The 25,329-nt window shown below is 32.9% G+C and overlaps 3 long non-coding RNA genes across 3 annotated transcripts; 1 reads left to right on the plus strand and 2 right to left on the minus strand.

Moving 5' to 3' along the window:
• Positions 1-2,178: 2,178 nt before the first annotated feature.
• LOC114916797 (uncharacterized) lies at positions 2,179-21,915 on the minus strand. Its single transcript, XR_014432175.1, has 3 exons — positions 21,485-21,915; positions 20,999-21,383; positions 2,179-3,252 (listed from the first exon to the last, which is right to left on the minus strand). It is a non-coding gene; the product is annotated as an uncharacterized LOC114916797 (long non-coding RNA).
• On the minus strand, positions 16,541-16,779 carry LOC114915944 (uncharacterized). The gene is made up of 2 exons (XR_003804212.2): positions 16,735-16,779; positions 16,541-16,643 (listed from the first exon to the last, which is right to left on the minus strand). It is a non-coding gene; the product is annotated as an uncharacterized LOC114915944 (long non-coding RNA).
• On the plus strand, positions 16,675-20,186 carry LOC109799654 (uncharacterized). Its single transcript, XR_002239883.3, has 4 exons — positions 16,675-16,944; positions 18,141-18,197; positions 18,310-19,834; positions 19,917-20,186. It is a non-coding gene; the product is annotated as an uncharacterized LOC109799654 (long non-coding RNA).
• Positions 21,916-25,329: the final 3,414 nt, after the last annotated feature.

Below are 25,329 nucleotides of genomic sequence, written 5' to 3' on the forward strand. Positions count from 1 at the left end.
TATCGAGTAAAAGAGGAGCATGATGGCTCCAAAAGATACAAAGCTCGATTAGTCGTCAAAGGATTCCAGCAAAAGGAAGGAGTTGACTACACAGAGATTTTTTCTCCAGTTGTGAAGCTCAATACAATCAGAACAGTGTTGAGTATTGTTGCTAGTGAAGAGCTCTATCTAGAGCAGTTGGATGTGAAGACCGCATTTCTTCATGGAGATCTAGATGAGGAGATATACATGCACCAACCAGAAGGATTCTCAGAAAAAGGAAAAGAGAATATGGTGTGCAGGTTGAAGAAGAGCTTGTATGGTCTGAAACAAGCTCCAAGACAGTGGTATAGGAAGTTTGAGAGCTTCATGCACAAGGAAGGTTTTAAGAAGTGCAATGCTGACCATTGTTGTTTCTTCAAGAGGTATAACTCCAGTTATATCATTTTGCTACTTTATGTCGATGATATGTTAGTAGCAGGTTCAAATATGATTGAGATCAGAAATTTGAAGAAGCAGTTGTCAAAAGAATTTGACATGAAAGATCTAGGACCAGCAAAGAAGATCCTCGGAATGCAAATTACGAGAGATAAGCAAAAGGGAACTTTGCAGTTATCTCAAGCGGAGTACATAAACCGTGTCCTACAAAGATTCAACATGAGCAATGCTAAACCAGTTAGCACACCTTTGGCTAGTCATTTTCGCCTATCAACAGACCAATCTCCTAAGACAGAGGAAGAAAAGGAATTAATGGCTAAAACTCCGTATGCTTCAGCCATTGGAAGTCTGATGTACGCGATGGTATGCACAAGGCCAGACATTGGCTATGCAGTGGGAGTTGTAAGCAGGTTTATGTCAAATCCAGGTAAAGCTCACTGGGAAGCTGTGAAATGGATTTTGAGATATTTACGAGCCACTAAGGAGAAGTGTTTGTGCTTTAGTAAAGGTGAACTAAAAGTACAAGGCTACGTGGATGCAGACTTTGCTGGAGAAATTGATCACCGAAGAAGTACCACTGGCTACATATTTACGGTTGGAACTACAGCTGTTAGTTGGATGTCACAAATACAAAAGATCGTTGCTCTATCCACTACAGAGGCTGAATATGTAGCAGTAACAGAAGCTAGCAAAGAATTGATATGGCTTCAAGGATTGTTGACAGAGTTGGGATTCATCCAGGAAAGGAGTGTTTTGCATAGTGACAGTCAAAGTGCAATACATCTGGCTAAGAATTCAACATTTCACTCCAGAACGAAGCATATTGATCTCCGTTATCACTTTATCAGATCTCTGCTTGAGGATGAAGTACTAACGTTGAGGAAGATACTAGGAAGTAAGAACCCAGCGGATATGTTGACAAAGGTTGTCACAACAGAAAAATTGAGGCTTTGCAGTACCTCAATTGGCCTTCAAGAATAACTGATGATGAAGGCAATTACACTATGTGGTAATCAAACTCCAAGTGGGAGAATTGTTATTTTTGTGTAGTTTGATTAAGTTTTGTAGTGTGTTTTTTCTTAGTCCCACATTGCTTAGTATTGTGAGATGGTGTTCCTCACTATGTTAGTCCCACATTGCTTAGTATTGTGAGATGGTGTGCCTCACTTTTGTTATATAAGGAAGCTTATGTAAGGTTTACAAATGCACCAAAACAAATACTTCTTAGTATTGTTTATTTCTCCACTTGTAGGGCCCGCTAGTCCACCCGTTCCTCCACCATAGTATGATATTGTCCGCTTTGGGCCCAAGCCCGCACGGTTTTTGTTTTTGGGCTCCTTCCCAAAAGGCCTCATACTATGTGGAATGGTGGACACTTATAAACTAGCCAATGTTCCTTCATTTTACCGGACTTGGGATGAATCCCAACAAACCTCCCCTCAGACCAAGGACCACATGTCTCGTGATCTCCTCCCCTCAAGCGATAATCCGTCACCATGTCACCATCTTGTACCGCCGTTAACTCTACGGGACACGCCGCCTGAACACCACAATATCAGGAAGACTTTCGACACAAGGCACCAAGTTCGAATCTCCATCGCGAGGCACAACACTGAGGGTCTTCCCGCATCAAACCCAGACGAACCGTTGGCTCTGATACCACTTGTAGGGCCCGCTAGTCCACCCGTTCCTCCACCATAGTATGATATTGTCCGCTTTGGGCCCAAGCCCGCACGGTTTTTGTTTTTGGGCTCCTTCCCAAAAGGCCTCATACTATGTGGAATGGTGGACACTTATAAACTAGCCAATGTTCCTTCATTTTACCGATGTGGGACTTGGGATGAATCCCAACAAACCTCCCCTCAGACCAAGGACCACATGTCTCGTGATCTCCTCCCCTCAAGCGATAATCCGTCACCATCTTGTACCGCCGTTAACTCTACGGGACACGCCGCCTGAACACCACAATATCAGGAAGACTTTCGACACAAGGCACCAAGTTCGAATCTCCATCGCGAGGCACAACACTGAGGGTCTTCCCGCATCAAACCCAGACGAACCGTTGGCTCTGATACCACTTGTAGGGCCCGCTAGTCCACCCGTTCCTCCACCATAGTATGATATTGTCCGCTTTGGGCCCAAGCCCGCACGGTTTTTGTTTTTGGGCTCCTTCCCAAAAGGCCTCATACTATGTGGAATGGTGGACACTTATAAACTAGCCAATGTTCCTTCATTTTACCGATGTGGGACTTGGGATGAATCCCAACATTGGTCACCTTGCAACCAAATAAAAATTGGGTAAGAAATTATACACATTCACTGCAATGGACCTTAGCAAGTTCAGATGTCAACAACAAATTCTTAATAAGCTTTAAAATTTTACTAATTCTACCATTTTCTAATCATCCTTGGATTCTTAAATTCGTCGTGGTGGAACAGGGAATATCAAGTGCAAAATTCATTTCAAATTGAAACAACTATTAACACACGACATATAAAACGATGGGGCAATAAAAAATAAAAAGTCAAATCAACAATGGTTATTCTTTAGTAAATGCTAAAACATTACCACATCAACTGGGGAGCCAATACAAACAGCAAAAAACCCTGCCCCAAAGACCAGCAAGGAGATGAGTAACAACATTGTTAGTCTGCATAAAACAACATAGTTATTTACAAATATAAAGGAGAAAAGTTTGATCCACACTGCTAGGCCTCAAGACACTTTTAAATTACCTGCTTCACTTGATCGTAGCTGGCTAATTAAGCAGCATTGATGATCATATTTCTTGCTATATTGGGGCCAAGCCCAGTCCAAAGAGCCCGAACTCCTTCCTGTGTGTTAGATGTAAGTTAGAATAAAAATAATCACAACGAAAATGAACCAAACACATTTTTCTCTTCAATAAACTATATTGGGTTGCACAGACCTGTCTCACAATTTTTGAATAAGCATTTAAAGATCCAGAGTAGCGTCTGGGAACACCAGGAGTTAATTTCCCTTCTGCTTGAAGTCTAACTTGAAAAGAACAGTTGGATTTGCCACTGCAATTGCCACAGCACCTCTTGACAATACAAATTGAAGGAGTACGTAATTGAGTAATTACGATGAGTATTTAGATAGGAATAACACAAGCTCCTATCAAGAAAAAGTAAATATTCATAGATTAGAAAATAAATTCATATAATAACAAATATACAAATTATTCCCAATATTTCCAGCATTGGGCTTTACGAGTTGTAAATGCAGCAAGAATTTTCTTTGAAAATGAAACATCTCCAACATGGTCCGTTCCCACATAGAAAGTCTTAACCTGTTAACAACACATATAATGTACAACATAAGTCTTTCTAAGCTTAACCCCAAGTAGTACTAGACTTTCTAGTTTAAGTGGCAAAACCTGAAAAATCAAATTAAGTTGTTAAATAGTTTCTCTATAGGCTTGAAATTGTTTATACTTGACTTGACTACGATTGGTCTAATCTTGTGATTTGATAAGATCTAACCACTTAAACTACTCACATTTATTGTAGGAGACCTCTTTAATTAATATGTCTAGTAATGCATTAATTAATTATTGATGTGAATGTTGAAAATGTGATACTAAATAATAAATTTGTTGACTTTTACAATAAAATCATATTATAATCTCTTGTGAAATTAGTGTGTGTGTTATATGCTAATACAATGAACGAAGAAAACAGTAAAAATAGAAAAATAAAAAGATAAGTATAAATCATTAAAAAAGTGGTTTTATCTTATATACTCTTATAATAAACAAACGTAGAGCTGCACTTAACTCTCATAATCCTTAACAATACGCAGCATCATTCAGTAGACCAAACTAAACAATACGTTGATATAAGATCAAATAAGATATAGCCAATGTTGCACTCGCAGCATCATTTCCAAATAAGAGAATAATAATGAATAATGCATACAAAGCTAAAAAAAAGAGAAGAATCCATGTTTCCATTTCAGAGTTCAGACATCATGAAATGAAGGCTCCACATTCGAATTCGCAGAATTCAGATAAGTCTTCCTTGTCAAACTTTTCCATATCCGAATCCGAAGAATTGGGTGATAATATGTCTTCCGTGTCAAAGTTGTATGCAGCATCATCATCATCAGGCAATGATTTGTCTAATCTTTCATGCATATCAGAAGTATCCAACCTGTTACTTACGAGATCCTTCTCACTTGTCTTGTCCAAATCAACATCGATTGGAGAAATGCATTGACTTCTCCCTAAACAAGTCAATTGTTCTGCAGTCTTCCCATTGCATGTCGTAATTGGAGAAATCTCGAGAGGGAATACACATGTATCACTGTGAGAGGGATTTGTTTTGCAAGGTGTATTTAAAACTGGAGAATTGGTTGTAATAGGAAATGGAGGAGGATTGAATAAGCTTTTAACAACACTAGATCTTTGAACTTGTGATCCACCAAGTGCACATTTCTCAGCCGATGATTGAGTTGCGGAACAAGGCGTAAAAACTACTTGGTTATTAACTGCATTAGATCCTTGAACCTGTGATCCACCAAGTGCACAGTTCTCAGCCGATGATTGAGTTGCAGAACAAGGCGTAAAAACTACTTGGTTATTGACTGCATTAGATCCTTGAACCTGTGATCCACCAAGTGCACAGTTCCAAGCCGATGATTGAGTTGCAGAACAAGGTGTAGAAATTACTTGGTTATTGACTGTATTATATGATGATGGCAGTATGTTTTGACGTGAGAATAGATAGAGTAAAAATGTAATTAATGACATTATGAAAGTTTAGCATATACTTGATAGATTTATCAGCTAGGGGACAAAAATACCTTGAACATTATTTTTTCTACCAGGTGGTCTACCACGACGCTTCTTTGAAACTGTAGGAACATCCATTGCTTGACTATCTCTTCTCTTTCTGTCAGTTGCACTAATCATGGGTGCAGACAAGTTTCCTGCTTCCACTTCCACATTGGTATTCAAACGCATAGGTAGTGATTGTATATGAGACATGTTTTGCGGAGGTAGAGGGGTAGTAATAACAGGAGCAACACCTAAGAAAGCAAAGCAATGTCAACACATCATTAAGAAAACCTAAAAAGTTGAACACCATTCAATTTAATTGAAACTTAATTCCAAATTGTGACTTAAATACATTAGAATTAACTCAACCATTAATTGATAAAGTTAGCTTACACATATCCAAAAATACAAAGTAAACAGTGACTAAGGAAACACAATATAACGATTACACTCCTAACTTTATCAATCAGAATAGCCAAATATAGGACTTCTCTTGGGAAAATTCAAACATTCAAGTGAGTCATTCAATTCTATTAGCAAAATAGAATATTAGGCAAAGACTGATTTTCTGAAACTACCCAAAAATCAACACTAGAAACATAGATTATATCTAACTAATACAGATTTCAAACATGAAGCATACAACTCTTTTCACTTGGTATTGAAAATTCCAAATCAACTAATCAAAATCATGTAAGGTGAACAATCCTCACCTTACAAAACTTGTAAGGGGAGATTGCTCTCTACTTTTTTACATTAGCAATACTAGTAAGGTGAGGATTGTTCACCTCACCACTAATCAATTTGGGAAGCAGGGTTATGTATATGGAAAAAAAATTATCAATTGGATGCCAAATTGTAATGTCGTTGCTTTGAATGCAATCAATTATGATCGGAAAAGCTCAAAAAGGGTACATTGAGGAGTTGTGGATTAATACTATATGATAAAAATGGAAGGTCTCAGATTAGTTGTAAGTTGGGTATAAGTGCAGTGAGGCTATATATACGTGATAATAGATTTATTTTGCATGACAGGGACAATGAGGAAAAAGAACAGAGTGAGGCACAATAGTGAGAAATGGACAATTGCTTTCACTTTAAAGAGCACCCCAGAGAGAGTGCCAAAAAGGGTGATGGAAAAATTGCAGGTTTGCCATGAGTGTCATCTTGCTATCAAGTACATATCAGAGGTAAAAAATTTAAAATATATAGTTGAAGGTTCTTGCAGGTTTCACCATTTCAAAAGTGAATCATGTTTTAGTGGAGATTATTGGTAATACTTATTCCTTGATTTCCATTTTAGACGTTGTTCATGATCTTACAGAGCTTTCTCTTAGAGCTTTCAACTAAGAGAGACTAAGTTCTTGCAACAACTCTGATATCATATTAAGCAATTGCCCAATTTTTAAGTCATTCTTTTAACTCTTTTGGCTTTTAAGAGTTCTTAAAGTGATTAACAAAGTCTATGTGATAATTTATTTGATCACTGACTCATGATAAAGAAGCTTAACATTATTTTCATTTTACTCCATTGCAATACAGAAATTTTAAACGAATATCACATGAATATATGACAGAAATAACATATACAGTCAATGGTTGCATAAGGGATAAAAAAATTGTAAGTGATCCCCAAATAAACCTCAACCTCCTCATCCTAGTATGAGTTTTTACTTATCATTTACGAATAACACATAACAAAAACCCCATATCGCACCTAATCTTTGTTCTTAAAATATGCAAGATATTTATTTTTTCATCAAACTTGTAAATGTTTTAAATTCCGGTTTGAAACTACAACTACATGGCAGGAACCCTTTCATGCAATTATCACCGACTTAAATGATGACAATGTGTAACACCCCAATTTTCAAAAAGGTTGTTATTATTATTATTATTATTATTATTATTATTATTATTATTATTATTATTATTATTATTATTATTATTATTATTATTATTATTAGTAGATGGTATTTGGTCATAATTATTTTAATAATTATAGAGGAATATTATTTTGTACGTTTTAAATAATTATTATTTTGGACAATTATTTTGTACGTATTAAATAAGTCTTTTTATTAGCATTTTTAAATAAATATTTATATGTTTTAAGAAAAGGTTGATTTTATATGATATTTTGTTATTAAAATTATATTATTATATTTTGGGTCAGAAATATATTATTATTATAGAGGAAAAATATTTTATAATATATATGTATTTATTTTATTTAATTATTTTGAAGAAAATTAGAAGTGAGTTAGAAGAGAAGGAAAATGGGTTGGGTTGACCCAGTCCAATTGATTAATTTTAAGAAAGGAATCAGGTGGTGTTAACCCTAAGTCCCTCTAGGAACTCTATTTAAAATTCTGAACGATTATCTGTGCAATCGATGTTCTAAATTCTTAATTCATTTGGAAGAACTTATTTCTTGAATTGTCTTTGAATTCCATTGGGGCTTTCTTGTTAATTCTTTATCCTTAAATTTGATGACTTGAATTTTATGTGTTAAGAAGAGTTTAGATTTTTTTTGTAAAACCAATGGAAACCAATTTTTGAGGCTTGAGATGTGTATGGATTGATTTGGAACGTATGAAGAATATAAATGGAGTTAAACTGAACCAACGGGGTGTAGAAGTAGTGAAAATTGGTAAAAACCTGGTTGGAACTCGTAAAACGCAGGTTTAATTTCACCGAGGGGAGTCTGGGCAGAGATTTGGGCGTTCAGCGCCAGTTTTGGGCGTTGGGCGTCGGGACCCCGACATACGTTTGTAATTTTGCGATATCTTTCTGTGTAGTTATCTAAATCGAGTGCCGTTTGTTTTGTTAGAAACTAGACATCTGGGGCTACCATTTAGACACAAGAATCGTGTAAAAATATTAATATTTCATCAAGTTATGTGAGTTGCAATTTGAGCCTTCCAATCTGTGTGCGAACCACAACATCAATTTTTGTGAGCCCTGAATGGTAACCTAAACGACTTTATTAGGATTTGTGTTCTTCATGAAAGTTGTAGATATTGATGTTAGGATTCTAATGGAGTTGGGATCACTTAGAAAGGATATGTATATCTGGAGTTATGGTTAAATTATTAACTGAATGTCATAGATATTGTGAGGTGTGTGAAGAATTATGTGAAATTTGTGATCTATGATGTTGATAACTTAATGATAGGTACCTAGTATGTGAGGATGATATTGCATGGATTGTTATTGACATGTGATGATGTTATATAATGGAGATACATTAATTATGAGTTACGTGGGATGCATGAGTTGCATGAGACTTATGAGTTGCATGTGGTGCTTGAGAAGCCAGACGTGACTATATTGCATTGGACCCTGGGCCCAGAGAGGGGTTGAGACAGGGGGACCATGACAGGAGGCATTCCATGCGTGGGCCGTTGGGTGTTTAACTACGCAACTCACTGGCCACAGAGGGTTTAATGGTGGGTGGATTGCCTTTGCACGGGCCGCTGGGTGTTTAACCGTGCAACATACCGGCCTTGGGAGGGTGTGAGAACGGTATGCCCGCATTGGCAACAACTAAGGGAATTGACGAGGTACGCCCATTATGCGGAGTGTCAAGTTGAGACTCTTAGGAGAGGAGATGTGTATGAGCATATAGTGAGCATGTGTATGAAAGCTTGTATGATTAAAAAAAAATAAAATGATGTTTGGTAATTATATGAGATGTATTTGTTGTTTATCTATCTCTCACCGTCCTGTTTTTATGTGGTTTTCTTTTAGGTGAAGATGAAGGCACTCATAGTGTTGAGTTCTAAAGGGAAAGGGTTCTGCTCTGATAGGATGTGACATTGGGGCATGAATTTAGGATGCTTTAGTTATGAATTGTTATTTGTCGTTTGAGGAGACTTATTTTTAAGAGTTTTATATTCACCTTATATTTGTAAATTCTGGATTCCTTTCATTTTTCTTTAGAGACCTTGATAATTTTCTTTTAAGAGTAAAACTTATTATTATTATTATTATTATTTCTATTTATTTCAAGACTTGTGAACCTATGAGTTTTTATTAAAATATGTGGACCCTTCTTGATGTTATATTTATTGAATTATTCTTATTGTTGTTACTTAGTATTTATGGGGTAGAAGAGTGTCACACAATGCATGCACAAACTAATACCACAACTCAATTTGAATTAATCGTACCACAACTTGAAAAGTTTTAAATAGCTGTTGCAGTTTTAATAATCAAAATCAGCAAATAAGGCTGCCTACCACATTGAAACCAAAAATTAAAACAAAAAAGGCAGCAATGACCAATTTTTCAAGCATAAGAGGAAAAGCATGTACTCGAAGGAGAAACTCTGGATTGAGGAACCATTGCAGGATTTGCATTCATCTCTGCAACATTGGGTGGGGGTGGCCTCCGAAAAGTATTGAATATGTTCTATTATTTTTTTATTAAATAAAGGGTTTTGTTTTTAATTTTTAAATTTGAATTTAGTTTCAGCTAAACATTTTTATCCAGTTATACTTTTTATGCTTTTGGTGTTTAATTAAATATTTTTATTTTCATAAACTAATTTTGATAATCACAATTATTATAATTTATAAGTATAGTCAATAATATTCTTCAAATAATGAATGAATTCAGAAAAATAAATGTTATCGATTAAGATTAAAATTTTAAATTAACTTAATTATAAAACTGTAATGAATGATTTTCTAGTTGTTCAAAGAATTGAAAAATCACTCTATTAATTTTCTTTTTTTTCTCCAAAGTAAACTTTTCAATGGCAAGTGAATTGATTTTCCTTTTTTCTATACCTTCTTTTTTTTTCTCTTCTCGGATCTACCAAATTCATTTTTTCTCTAATCTTCTACAGTTTTCTTCCCTTTTATCTTTCAATTTATATAACTTTTGTTAAATTTAAAAGACAATTTCGAATCTCTCAAAAATATGAAAATAGAAATTTTTTTACGAGAAAATATAATTTGATTCTACCATGATAAAATTAATTTTAAAAATATATTTATATGTTAAAATTTTTAAATTAAATTTTATAAAAATAAATATTAGCTAATTTTTAAATATTTTATAATTTAAAAATTAACATTAGATAATATTTAATAATTTTAAAAATATTTTGATTATTCAATAAAAAAACATGAAGAGATAAGAGATAATATATAAATGAAATAAGAAAAAGAAATATAAGAAATTTCAAATTCTTACTTTTTTGAGAGAATTTGAAATTCTACTATTTCAAGAAATTTCACAAATGCTTGAATTTCAAATTCTTTATAAATTCTCCATTCAAACAAGATATTTCACCTCAAAAAATTTAAAATTCTTCAAACAAATGAATTACTCTATTTAAATTCTCCATCCAAACACACTATAAGGCATTAGCTGTAATAAGATGTTGTTCAACTTCATTTATGATTTTTAACAATGAAATTGTGTGTTTAAATGTTTCCCTTGATAGATCAAACCTTAAAAGCTCATAAACTTACTACTTCTATGAACCAATATATAATTTTATGAGTTCAACCTTTTGACTCATAAAATTTTTGTTTTTCTCTATTTGTGGTTTGTGTTATTATTTCACTATTTGAAAAAGTGTAAATTTTTTATAGACACTATTCACCCTCCTTCTAGAATATGTTTTTCTTTGCACAACTTTTTTTTTTTAATCTCTTTTTTGAATTAAAATATCTTTCTCCACCTATCTCTACTTTTCTAGAGATATGTCTCCCTTTCCAAATACATTGTGATAATGTTGTATTGTATCATTATCCTTTATCCCTTTATGGGGACAACAAACTATTTATCCTTTATAAAGATCACATATATTTTTATTGCTGTTAATAGCTCTAAATTTTATCGGAGAACAACAATTATTGTACAAGCTCCTTAGATTTGGGGAACTAGAGTTGGATCCAATAAAACTTGAAAAACAAATGTGAGACCAAGAAAAGGACTAGAATGAAACAATTACGGAGCAAGAAGATGGTGATTATGAGGATAATGAAGAAACATCATATAAAGAAAATGACTTTAAAGAACTAATTTTAAAAGCTCCATGCAGTCAAGTGTCCATGACAGACAACAAATCTCAAAGCACTTTAAGAAGTGAAAAAAGGGACAACTTAATTCCTAGGATGATAGGGACATGGTGATAAGACCGACTTGCAAGAAGCTAGAATTGTGGAAAAAAGTTAAATCTAACATAATAGATGTAGGATTCTGATAACAATCCATACCAAGTTACTAGGCCCAGGAGGAGAATCAAGAGGCCCACATACTTTCCTCACTTTGTGTAATTGGTTATAGTCAATCAGGAAGGATAAGATACTATTATGATATTAATTGGTTGTAATTGTCACGTGCATTATTTTCATTCTAATAGATTCCTTTTCCCCTAAGCCCTGTTTGTTTTAGGGGATTTACTATTCACGATGAACGAAAAGCGAAGAAACTTCACGTTTGTTTCTGCTGATTTGCACTGAAAGAAAAGTGAAGAAAAGCGGGAGAACGTCCTCGCGAAGTTGCGAAGAAAAGAGATGAAAGCCACGTAAGAAATGAGAAAACCCAATAATACCCCTGCCCCAAAGACTGCAAAGAGATTAAGAATGGAGGCACATAATCGATTATGCATGACACATAATCGATTATAGGCTGGCATAGTCGATTATGTTGAGGCATAATTGATTATGCCAGCTTATAATCGATTATGTGCCATACATAATCGATTATGGTGGCATATTCTTGCAAATATGCGAACTCAGAACGGACCGTTCCACTTTGGGAACGGGCCGTTCCACACATGACCGTTGTGGGTTAATTTGTAATCCTAGAACGAGCCGTTCTGGTCATATTTAATTATTGTTTACTTAATTGATGACTAGATTGTATTTTCTGTTCCATTTTACAAATATGTTATTATCCATCTACTTTGTAATGTTAAAAATTTCTTAATTTTTTAATTGGTAAAAATTAACTTGTACAATTAACAAATGTATCTTCATTTCATTCTAATTTATGTCAATGATTTATCAATTTTTTTAATTTATTATTTAACTTTCAAAAATTTTATTGTACATTTTTTTATATTAAGAAAATTCTATTATTTATATATTGACATAAAAAAATAGAAATATATAAAAAATAAAGTAATACATGTTTATAAAATCAAAATAATAACACTTTCATAAACATTAATAAAATAATATTAGAAAATATAATTATCATAATATATTTTGTTATTATTATAAATATTATTATTATTATCATTATTATTAATATTATTATTATTTATTATAATTAGTATCATTATTATTTATTATGATTCTTATTATTTTTCTAATATTTATAATAATTATTATTATTATCATTATTTATTATTTTTTAATAAATTATACCTATTAATATAATTTTATTGTAATTATTATTATTTACAATAAATAATATTCTACTCATTTTTAATCCAAGGGTAAGTATAAATTACGTATTCATCTATTAAATTTTTAATTTTTATCTATTACATCAATCAATTTCTACATAAATTCTCACAAACTTTCTACTCACTTTCCATTATCTTTTCTTTAATCCAAACAACCTCATTTTCTACGCTCTTTCTCTTCAAATCTTTCCTTTTCCACTCCCCCAAATCCATCCTTCAATCCAAACACAATCTAAATTGCGTTGAGCCAAGGATTGCCAACAATATGTTGTATAAATAATGCAGAAATGAATGAAAATAGTAGAGAATTAGCAAACTATTCCTCCTTTAGCATTAGACGAGCTATTAGTATATCCTATCAACTAGTGCGACCTGCCCTTTCACCATGACTAGACACAATACCAGAAAAATCACAATCGATCATCTCGAGGATGTCATCCTCCACCTTACTAATACACAAGTCACCATGAAAAACAACTATAATGAACTTACCCTATTAAAGTCAACTACATCCTCAACTGACTTACAGCCTTGACCCAACAACCATCCTCACCCAACATCACCATTCCACCACCACTAATCATCACCCTCCCATCAAGCTCGAGGTCCCGTGCTTTGATGGCCATGACCTTTTCGACTAGATTTTTAAAATTTCTTAGTTCTTCGACTACCAAGGCCTCATTTTCATGGACTATCCTGAGTTAATTTGGTACTATTGGATATTTTGTAATGGGGTTTGTTATATTGTGGCCTACTTTTCTTCAAGCACCTGAATCTAGTTTTGTCCCATCTTTCTATGAGGATCCATCGGGGACCCTTTTCATGTTAAACCAGTGAGGCACAATCAATGAATATCTTACAGAGTTCGAACGTTTGGCCAACCGCCTTGTTGCTCTTGCACCATAATTCCCCTTGAGTTGCTTCATCTCAAGCCTCTACCTCGAGCTTAAATGGGAAGTCCATCCCAACAACCCTTATCACTTTCCTAGGCAGTTGTGCTCACCAAACTCTAAGAAGATGAAATCAATGACCGTTGTCGGGGATTCCATCATTCCCATCGCACATCCATTCCCGCCATTACCCACCCTCCCTACTCACCAATCTCACCCTCTTCTTCCCATAAATTAGCTTTAAAATGCATTTTCTTTGATGAGATCATGTCTCACCATTTATGTTACCATTGTGATGAGAAATTCATCCCCAACCTTCACTGTAAAAAGCATATGTTTCTCTTAATTATTAATGACGAGGACACGCATTTATTTGACCCATCTTCGCCACATGTGGCATTCTTGGACCCCACACTAACTTATGTCGATGATGAGTTCACACCGTAGATTAGCCTTAATGCTCTCTCTAGCCCTTGAGACTTTTCGTCTTTATGGTTACATTTGTCATCCAAGGTCACGATTCTCATGGACGGTGGTAGTACATACAATTTTGTGCAAGCACGTGTGTATGGCCTCTTCCTCTCTCCCTATCATGGTTGGCAATGACTCCATCCACTAGTATGAGCACATTTTTCCTCTCGTCGATTCATATCCAGGGCCACCATTTCACTATAAACTTGCATGTTCTCCCTATTATTGGGGGCGGATATTGTCCTAAGGGTCCAATGGCTTAAGGATCTTGGACTAGTTACTATAGATTACACTTCTTTTACCATACAGTTTAAGCGCATGCCCACCCTATGGTACCGGTTTTACATGCTGATGTACCTCTCTGATCGAAACTCACCTCAACCCAAAAAACCAAATAACTTTTCTAGACACATGTTGCCTAACCCTATTTCACTTAAGCCATTTTACTACCCAAAAACTCATCTCCCCAACCCTTCCATTCCTACCACGACTCTACCACACCGAACCCTTGAGTCCCTGCGTACCCAATTTGACACCCTTTTCCATTAACTTTGCCAACTTCCACCTCACCGTAACATTGCCCACCATATACACCTCCTTCCAAACAGTACCCCTGTTAATGTATGTCCTTGTCAAAAAAATTGAATTAGAGAAATAGGTCATCACCACCATGCTTGAATTTGACATGATTCAACTAAGCTAGAGCCTATTATCTTCCCCGTCTTCCTTGTGAAGAAAAAGGATGGCAGCTGGTGTTACTGCGTTGATTATGCGTTGATTATAAAACTCTAAATGTTGATTATAAACTAATTTTGGTAATCACAATTATTATAGGTATAGTCAATAATATTCTTCAAATAATGACTGAATTTAGAAAAGAAATTTCCTTTATTTTCTCTAATTTTCTTTCCTTATATCTTTTAATTTCTATAATTTTTTGTTAAATTAAAAGACAATCTTGAATCATTCAAGCTTTCATATTTTAATGATAATAAATAAAAAGTTTTTTAAGAGAAAATATTTTTTTTTTAATTAGAGGAAGTGTAAGGCACTAGCCATAATAAGACATTATCCAACCAAACGAAACATATTGTCTCATAGACTAGCATATACTCTATATCATTTATAATGTTTAACAATGAAGTTATGTGTTTGAATGTTTCTTTAATATATCGAACCTTAAAAACTTCCTTTAAAGACTCAAACTTTCTGATATTGTGAACAATAACAAAGAATAATGACAAGAATTATGATGTGTGGTGACTTTGCCTTTGCTTCAGTTTCTTACTTTTATAGGGATTGGAACGTGGGAGTCTACTTTTTTTCAAACTATGAAGATCATTAACAAGATAAGTCAATAATTAGTAATTATCGTCACAAATATTAATTAAAATTTTTAAAATCAAAATTAAAATAAAATCTATTAATTCACACTATGAATGTATTTGAATATAATGTATTTATTTGGGAATAAATTACTCTTTTACCTGTAAAAAAATAATATTCTCTTTTAAAAAATAATATATGTTTTTATTAATTTTTTAAATAAATGTTGTTTTTAATTTTTAAATTTGAATTTAGTTTCAGCTAAAAATTTTATCCAATTATATTTTTTATGCTTTAAAATACAGGTGTTTCATTAAATATTTTTATTTTCATAAACCCTAAATTGAAAAGCTTATTAATACAGTACTCAATTGAAAATGTTTAACACATTACATTAGTGGGAGTAGTGTTGTAATTTGTTACCTCCCAATTGGTTATAACCTTCAATTGTCAACACTAACAGAACGAAAACACACAGTAGATGCTGTATGATTTGGAATGCCGCATGTAATTCCTATATGCCAAAATAATATATTGATTTTTCTCCTAATTTATAGTGATCAGAAGGAAAAAAAATATTGGTATAAATATCAATTCCGGATTTTGAGACACTACTAGTTAAGTTGAATCGCTTATGAGAAGAGGTACACCAAGAATGAGATGAGAAGACATTATTATTATTGTCACAAACATCGATAGATAACAAATATAAATATTATGATAGTTCTTATTTTATTTTATTATATTTTTTTATTTTATATATATGATAGTATTGTTTTAAACTTATAGTCATGCCAGGACAAATGTTCCATACACATATGGCCTTTCTTTTGTGGTTTTGTGAATGTAACATGAAGAGTAATTAAAAACCTTTGGTCAGGATGGACAAAACAAAGAAGAGATGAAGTTGATGGAAGGTTGTTAGTAAACTGAAGAAATATATATTGTGCTGACAGGTTTCTGGGTGGGTTGAAGAATATAATTGGTGATAAGAAAATAATTTGAGTTGAAGAAAATAATTGTTAGTACCAGCAGTCAATATAACTTTCGTGGCAATAACTGAATAGAAAATATAAAAACCCATTTACCCCTTGCACAGTTCGTAAACAAAATATTAACACTAATTAAAGCATTTGATAAATATCACCTACTTTAAATTAACAGTAGATAAATTCAAACATATGAATATCAAGAAAGCATCTTACTTGTGTGGTGCAAAAGGAAAGAGTCTTTGAAAAAGCATCCAATCCAACTGCATAGGGTGTGATGTGATACCAACCATCACTACACTTTGTCTTGAAGCTGAGCGAGTAAAAGTAATGAGAGTTTAGTGAAGTCAACTATCATTGGATCTATAAAGAACCAATCGAATTAATTGCAACCAATTTCTTACCTTTCTCATTCAACTCTTAATATCACTTGTTCTTGAGATCATGGCTGCAGCAGTCGTAGGTGGTGCGTTCCTCTCTGCCTTCCTTGATGTTGTTTTTGAAAGGCTGGCTTCACCTGAGGTTGTCAACTTTATCCGTGGAAACAAGCTTCACAACAAGTCTTGCTTTTATGTTGACGATAGATGGATTTAGTAACCAAGGATGATCACCTGGTAATTCTCCTACTTTGTCCTCCTTTTATTATGTTTAAATTAATTATCGCATTCAACAAGTCTTGGATTAGCTGTTTAGTTTCAAATATGATTTGTTTTGCAAGTGTGATGATAGAAAATTCATTTGTATACTGTTTCTTTTCAGTGAACGTTTGTGTTTTTAATTAAAACGTACTGCAGAAATGATTAATGGTCATTTTCTACTTTGCAGTTTGTTTGCAACTTGGCGTAGTAAGAGCCAAGATTTTGCTTATTATTATGGTGAATACCAAGTAAAGATTATCTTAGGATACTCATTGCAGAATATAAATTAAACTCTTACAAATATGATAAAATAGTCTTAAAAGAAACCATGATTTCTGTTTTGGCAAATATGTATGGTAACAATTTACTTTCTATCTTTGAATATAATATGTATTCCAATTACTTAACTAATTAATTTCCTTTGCTGTCTAAATACTAATAGCAGACTCCAATATTAAAAATAAAATAAAAAAATCCTTGTTCTCATAGAGTATAAACATAGGGTGACATTTTTTATTGACCGAGTGTAAATTCAAGTGTCCTATATTTGTTGTTTTGTTCGGAACTTCGGATGAAAGACCAAATTGTAATTTCCATTATAAAAACTTATATAAATCACAAAATACGTTGAGTGTGAACTTCTTTTTCTAATTTATCAGTCACCCTGAAATAATTAAACAATTAAAAAGTCTATCCTCTTATAATAATAGTACATGATGACTTGCATTGAAAACACATTAAAAAAGCTGTCTAATCACTCCCAACCAAAAGTACATAAGGATAGTTACAATGGCTAACATGTTAGTTGTGTAAATTTTAGTTTTATATTCACATTATAAGACACTTGTTAACATATTTATACAGACTAATATAAGTAATACAGACATAATATATTATTTGTTAGTCCTAGCAAGTTATTTTGATTAGAAACAAGAACTCAAGAAGTTTGAAGGATGCATGATGGTTGATGGGTATGGTCTTTGATCTTTACCATTTTAATTGAACTATTAAACCACAAATATTATGGAAATCAAATTCATTTCCAGGGGTGAAACTCCACTATAACAGCCCAAGTATAATTAATTCATGATCATGATTTTTTCTTTTCATGCTAGTCAAATGCCATATTCTGCTTATATTTCTTTCTTCTTTTTTTCTTTTTCCCTTTTTAGGAGACACAACTTCTAACCAGCTAGACAAACATTATACAATTTTATGGTAGCAAAAAAGTAAGTATATATTAAACAATGTTTTGATTTATGTCTTGACAAATATCCGTACTTTACCACTGATTCCTAAAACAGATATAAAAGTTTCTACATATTTTGTTTGTGTTCGCAGAATGGAGACCGAATCTCTTATATATGGAACGTGTCCATCCCACTTCAACTGAGGAATGCATTAATGTACTGAACAATGCTCTCATAGTTGAATATGTTGCAATAATACATCACTTAGTATAGGGAAAAGAAGAAGTTAAAGTGAAAAGAACAAAAAAGAATACACTTTAAATTATTTTTATTGGTTTTAAAAATTGACTATACAAAATCATCTTAATTTAGAAAGGTACCATAGTAATTTCTTTTTTAATATAATTATGATAAAAGTTAACAAATTTATCATTGATTAAATGGTAATGTAAAAATATTACAGTAAGCACGCACACTATTTGTGTTTATAAATAAGGTTTAAATTTTCAAAGTTCATATTTTAGTGAGTGGTACAATTTATGATAATCATGATATAAATTTCAAAATTAAATTAGAAGTATTCTTTCTCATTTTTTCGTGTTTGTTCCTTGTTAGTGTGGTATTTTAAGTTGGACTAGCAGTCTTTGTTTAAAGTTTCAAGCAAATATACTACTTATCCGCTTGCACACAGTACAATTTAAAGATTGTTAACAGTAACAAAATGAAAACACATAGTAGATGCTTATCCACTTTAGAAAGGTTTATACCTGATTTGGAATGCTGCGTGTAATATTTCTAAATGACAAAATAATCGCTATTTATACAATATTCATTATAAAATAATTTTTTTTCCTAATTTATAATAATTAAAGTAAAAATAATAATATTATCAATATCAAACCTATTTTTGAGACATTACTTATTTTAGTGGAATCGTTTTCAAGAAGAGCCAAGGGTTGATTTGAAAGCAACTATTATTGCCAACGTTCATGAAACAATGACAGATAACAAATATGAATATGATGTCTTTTAATATGTAAATGTGATAGAGTATTTACTAACATTTAGTCATGCCGGGACAAATATGTTCCAGTGGACTTGTTATTGACCACTTGTAGTTGAGGGTAGAAATTGTATTCATTTTCAAATGGCATGTTTTTAAAATGAGCATGTTTAGATAAACTTTTTCAAACACTTATAAAAGAAAAAATATTAAAGAAGAATATTTTTTTCATTAGTTATAATTAACTTATGCAAAGCCTAAAAATTAGTATGCAAAAATTTCTATAAATTAGTTGATGCATAAACTAATTTTGGTTCATAAAAAAACATCTTTCATTTTTCCTTCATGTATTCTCTTATAATTATTTATAAAGAAGTTTATTCAAAGACACTAATCAATTTCCATTAAACAGACAGATTTTAATTAAGTTTTTGCCTGTAAACAATCAACAAAGGTTCATGCATCATCAATTGCGTGAACTTTGATACAACTACAATAGCCACCATTATAACACATCTGGTCTTGATCAAGGGCTAAGTTATGTTTAATTTATAATGATTGGTTTGAGGCTTGAATCCCTCTAAATTTGAAAAGAGTCGCACGTCCAAGCTCAGTTCATATAAAATTTGAAGAGAATTGCATGGAAACAGCATTCAATCCTACAGAAGATTTGGTAATTGCTAAAAGCTCGGTTCATATATTTGAATAACATTCTCGGTTTACTTCTCCCTAAAAAATTGTTTGACTCCATCCAGGTAAGCAGAATGAAGAGAGATAGGGACCTTTATTTCCACAACTTCCGCTGCATTTGCAGTTGCAACCAATCCCCTTAAAAAATCTCAAGGATTATACCCACTGCTTACAACTACTTAGATGTGATCAAATGCTGCAAAGAATTTTATTCACCATAGCTATGAAATGACAAAGGATCCACACAGTTAATGATTGTAACTTGTGGCTAAAGCAAAATGATGGTATATGATCTTACGAGAACAAAATGGTATCAGTGGAAAGTAACTTACATTATTCTTTAATGTTTTGATAAAACATTCAAGAGTGCTTTTGTAACTAGAATCTCCCAGCATTCTCGATTTAACCTGCATATATACCAGAATGAAGATAGAACAACAAAATTAGTGGAAAGGTCACTTGATCACCTTACAACCAAAAACAAAATGGGGTAAGAAATTATACACATTCACTGCAATGGACCTCAACAAGATCAGATGTCAACAACCAATTCTTAATAAGCTTTAAAAGTTTAATAATTCTACCATTTTCTAATCATCCTGGGATTCTTAAATTCATCATGGTGTAACAGGGAATATCGAGTGCAAAATTCATTTCAAATTGAAACAACTATTAACACACTACATACAAAACGCTGAGGCAGTAAAAAATAAAAAGTCAAATCAACAATGGTTATTCTTTAGTAAATGCTAAAACATTACCACATCAACTGGGGAGTCAATACAAACAGCAAAAAACCCTGCCCCAAGACCAGCAAGGAGATGAGTAACAACATTGTCAGTGAATCCTGGAATTTTCAAGATAGTCTGCATAAAACAACGTAGTTATTTACAATTATAAAGAAGGAGAAAAGTTTGATCCACAGTGTTGGGCCTCAAGAAACTTTTAAATTACCTGCTTCAATTGAGCACAGCTGGCTAATTCAGCAGCATTGATGATAGCATTTCTTGCTATATTGGGGCCAAGCCCGGTCCAAAGAGCTTGAACTCCTTCCTGTGTGTAGATGTAGGTTAGAATAAAAATAATTACAACAAAAATGAACCAAATACATTTTTCTCTTCAATAAACTGTATTGGGTTGCACAGACCTGTCTCACAATTGTTGAATAAGCATTTAAAGATCCAGAATAGCATCTGGGAACACCATGAGGTAATTTCCCTTCTGCTTGAAGTCTAACTTTGACCAGATCAGTTGGATTTGCCACTGCAATTGGCACAACTGCTCTTGACAATACAAATTGAAGGAGTTCATAATTGGGTAATTGCGATGAGTATTTAGATAGGAATAACACAAGTTCCTACCAAGAAAAAGTAAATATTCATAGATTAGGAAATAAATTCATATAATAACAAATATACAAATTATTCCCAATATTTCCAGCATTGGGCTTTACCAGTTGTAAATGCAGCAAGAATTTTCTTTGACAATGGAACATCTCCAACATCGTCCTTTCCCACATAGAAAGTCTTAACCTGTTAACAACACATGTGATGTACAACATAAGATAACACAACCAAACAGTATATAAACTAAAATAAATGAACTATATTCAGCAACAATATTCAAAACTCACTGGCTCATATAACCCAATTCATAAACCTGCATACAAACATTGATGATGTAACCCTGACACAATGCCCTTCCAGAGAGGTGAAAGACCTTCTTCTCTGGCAATGGTTGCCACTGTACCCAGCATACCCTTTATTTAGGTAAGGAGACTACATCACCAGCTACAGCTTGTTTTTGAAGTTTAAGCCTAACTTTGGCAGTGTCCAATGTAACATCCCAAATCTTTTACATAGTTAATTATTATTATTTTATAATTATGGAGCTTATTTAATGAAATTTTATAGAATGTTTTAGAGATTTTTTTAAATGATTTAAATATTTATAAAAAATTAATTTTTACATGAAATTCTGGTTTTTTTTAGGCTTAGAACGGGTCGTTCCAAAAAGTGGAACAGGCTGTTACCAAAAGCAAAATGGGCGTTCCAAAAAGTGGAACGGGCCGTTCCAGGGTAATAAAATGGCCTAAAATTCTTAGTTAGAAACGGACTGTTCCAATTACGGTCAATGTGTATTAAAATGAACCCTAGAACGGGCCGTTCTAATTTTGAAAATGGACCGTTCTGATTTTGAGAACAGGCCGTTCCAATTATAAATTTTTCATATAACAAATGGCTCCAGAACGGGCCGTTCCGGATTCAGAACGAGCCGTTTCGGGTACCCCTTAATGCCTATAAATAAGAGGGAGGGGCTGTGAAAAATTTATAACTGACCAAGGGTGAAAACTTAGAGAGAGAAAGAGAAAGAGAGAGAGAGAGAGAAAGAGAGAGAAAGAGAGAAAGTAAGAGAAAGAAAGAGGGAATCCAGAGGAGGAGATTAGCAAGGTTCTGCTCTAGTTCCAGCTCCTGCTTATCGAGGTAAGGGGGAGTGAGAAACCTCACTCGAGGGTGTGGGAATAATTGTTGGGTAGTCGGATTGGCCCCCAATCCCTGCCTGATGTATTTTTCTAGGAACATGAATGTGTTCTGTTTTACTTTTTGTTTGCCCTATTGTGTTCCTTGTTGGAAGTAATTAATTTTAAAAATAAATAAATTTTAATATGAATAAGAGTACTCTCTGTGGGTTCCTGTGCGGACCTTATGAGGAACAATTATGACATGACTATGTGCAATATAAACAAATGACATGAGACATAAGAATGGACTATTAAGATAAGCTATGATTATGAGAATATGAAAAATGATGACATGATGTACTAATTGAAATTCTGTAATGTCGAATGTTGAGTCAACAAAATAATGAATGTGTGACATGCATCATATGCATATATAACTCCAGGTGTGCCGCTTATGCCGCATACCAGTGATGTACTGAGATATTTTAGGTGTACCTTAGGGTTACCAGTGATGTAACAAGCTACAAGGTGTACCTTAAGGTCACCCATGATGTAACACGCTAACAAGGTGTACCTTAGGGTCACCTACAACGTAACATGCTAACAAGGTGTACCTTAGGATCACCCACGATGTAACATGCTAACAAGGTGTACCTTAAGTCACCCACGATATGATGATATAATGAGAAATGTGATTATGAGACACGTGATTGGCGCCATATGCATGCATCTATGAGTCGAGTCCATGACATCATTGCATAATGAATGACTGTGCATGTGTTATTGTTGTATGTGAAATTTGAATTTGCACTTGATTAATGTGACTGTGCTTGTATGAGTTGTGTGTGTTGCCTAACTGTTATTTCTACACTTGGAATCGAGTGAGATGTTTCTCACTCCCTTGTTGCTCGTGTATATGTTTAAATTATGTTGCAGGCGATCATCATCATGAGGATGTTGTTGATGAGGCTTAAGGCTTCAATGGGGCATGCTCTGATAGGATGTGACATCGGGGGATAGGTAGCTTAGTTTAAGATGTTATTGTTTTAATAACTTTAGTTTCTTTTCTTTTGTAATTTCTAGCGAAGGGATAACGTAGATAAAGTTTATAATTCAAGGAAAGTGTATGTTAAGAATTGTAATTTTGAACATTCTTGATGAAAAACCAAAGTGTGTATCTTTGTTATATTCTTATTACATGATTTGGAAGTTAGAAATTAATTCCTAACTAGGAGACACTGCCACCTTTGCTGGAATTAATCTATATTTTCCTTTATATGATTTCTTGAGTTTTGATACTTACATGTTGACTTTTTATGATTTATGAGTTACGAATGTGAATCTTCTACCTTATGATATTTGAGACAATTGTTTTATCCATGAAAGATGTTGTCAACTATGAAAGATTTTATTTACTCAAAAAGAAAAAGAAAAAAAAATTATTGTTTACATTTATTGTGTATTAATATTGGGGTAGAGGGTGTCACATCCAAAGGAATAGTACACACCTATTTCAAATGCAAGAACTTAATGACTAATTTGAGTAAATAGCCGCAAATGAGTACTTCGAAAATCAGTATGATGACTAACAAGTGAGCAGGATACAAGAAACACACCAAAAAATCGGTCACAAATATATAACAAGACACATCAATCTCCAATAACAGGAAGTCGGGTCAGGACGAAAATCAACATATGTCAAGAATATTGTTGCCATATAAACCTCAGATAATGCAAATGATGCTTCACACTTACGAGATAATTTAGAAGATTATTCAATTTTTATTTTTTAAAGGCTAAAACCCTATTTTGGTCCCTTATATTAATTGTTTGTTTCAATTTAGTCCCACTTTTATTTTTGGTTTCAATTTGGTCCCAAACTAATTAGTTTCAATTTAGTCCCAAATTAATTAATTGGTTTCAATGTGAGACTTCTGTCCAAATTATTAACGGCATTAACTTTTGGCCATGTGGATGCCACGTAGATGCATACGTGGATGCCATGTGGATGACAATTTTTGGCTAAAAACCTATTTTGGTCCCTTATAATAATTGTTTGTTTCAATTTAGTCCCAATTTTATTTTTGGTTTCAATTTGGTCCTAAATTAATTAATTAGTTTCAATTTGGTCCCAAGTATATTAATTGGTTTCAATTTGGGACTTCCGTCCAAATTATTTAAACGGAGTTAACTTTTGGCCACGTGGATGCAATTTTGATCCCTCAAGTATTAAAATTGTGTAGTTTTGATTCCCAAGATTTTAATTGGATAATTTTAGTCCTTAAAGAATTGCAATTGCCCGATTTTGGTCCTTCAATTTTTAATTGAACAATTTTAGTCCCTCGAATATCATAATAGTACGATTTTAGTTTCTCCCATTAAAAATTAATAATTTTAATATATATATATATATATATAATGTTTTAAAATTAAACAATTATTTATCTATTCAAATTAACGTATATTATAATTTTTGAAAATTATAATATACGTTAATTTGATATAATATCGAAAATTATAATATACGTTAATTTGAATAGATAAATAATTGTTTAATTTTAAAGCATTATATATATATATATATATATATTAAAATTATTAATTTTTAATGGGAGAAACTAAAATCGTACTATTATGATATTTGAGGGACTGAAATTGTTCAATTAAAAATTAAAGGACCAAAATCGCGCAATTATAATTCTTTAAGGACTAAAATTACCCAATTAAAATCTTGGGGATCAAAACTGCACAATTGTAATACTTAAGGGATCAAAACTGCATCCACGTGGCCAAAAGTTAACTCCATTTAAATAATTTGGACGGAAGTCCCAAATTGAAACCAATTAATATATTTGGGACCAAATTGAAACCAATTAATTAATTTGGGACCAAATTGAAACCAAAAATAAAATTGGGACTAAATTGAAACAAACAATTATTATAAGGGACCAAAATAGGTTTTTAGCCAAAAATTGTCATCCACATATGCATCTACGTAGCATCCACGTGGCCAAAAG

Source organism: Cajanus cajan, chromosome 3, assembly GCF_000230855.2.
Source record: "Cajanus cajan strain Asha chromosome 3, NIPB_CcT2T_4, whole genome shotgun sequence".
Taxonomy (NCBI): Eukaryota; Viridiplantae; Streptophyta; class Magnoliopsida; order Fabales; family Fabaceae; genus Cajanus; species Cajanus cajan.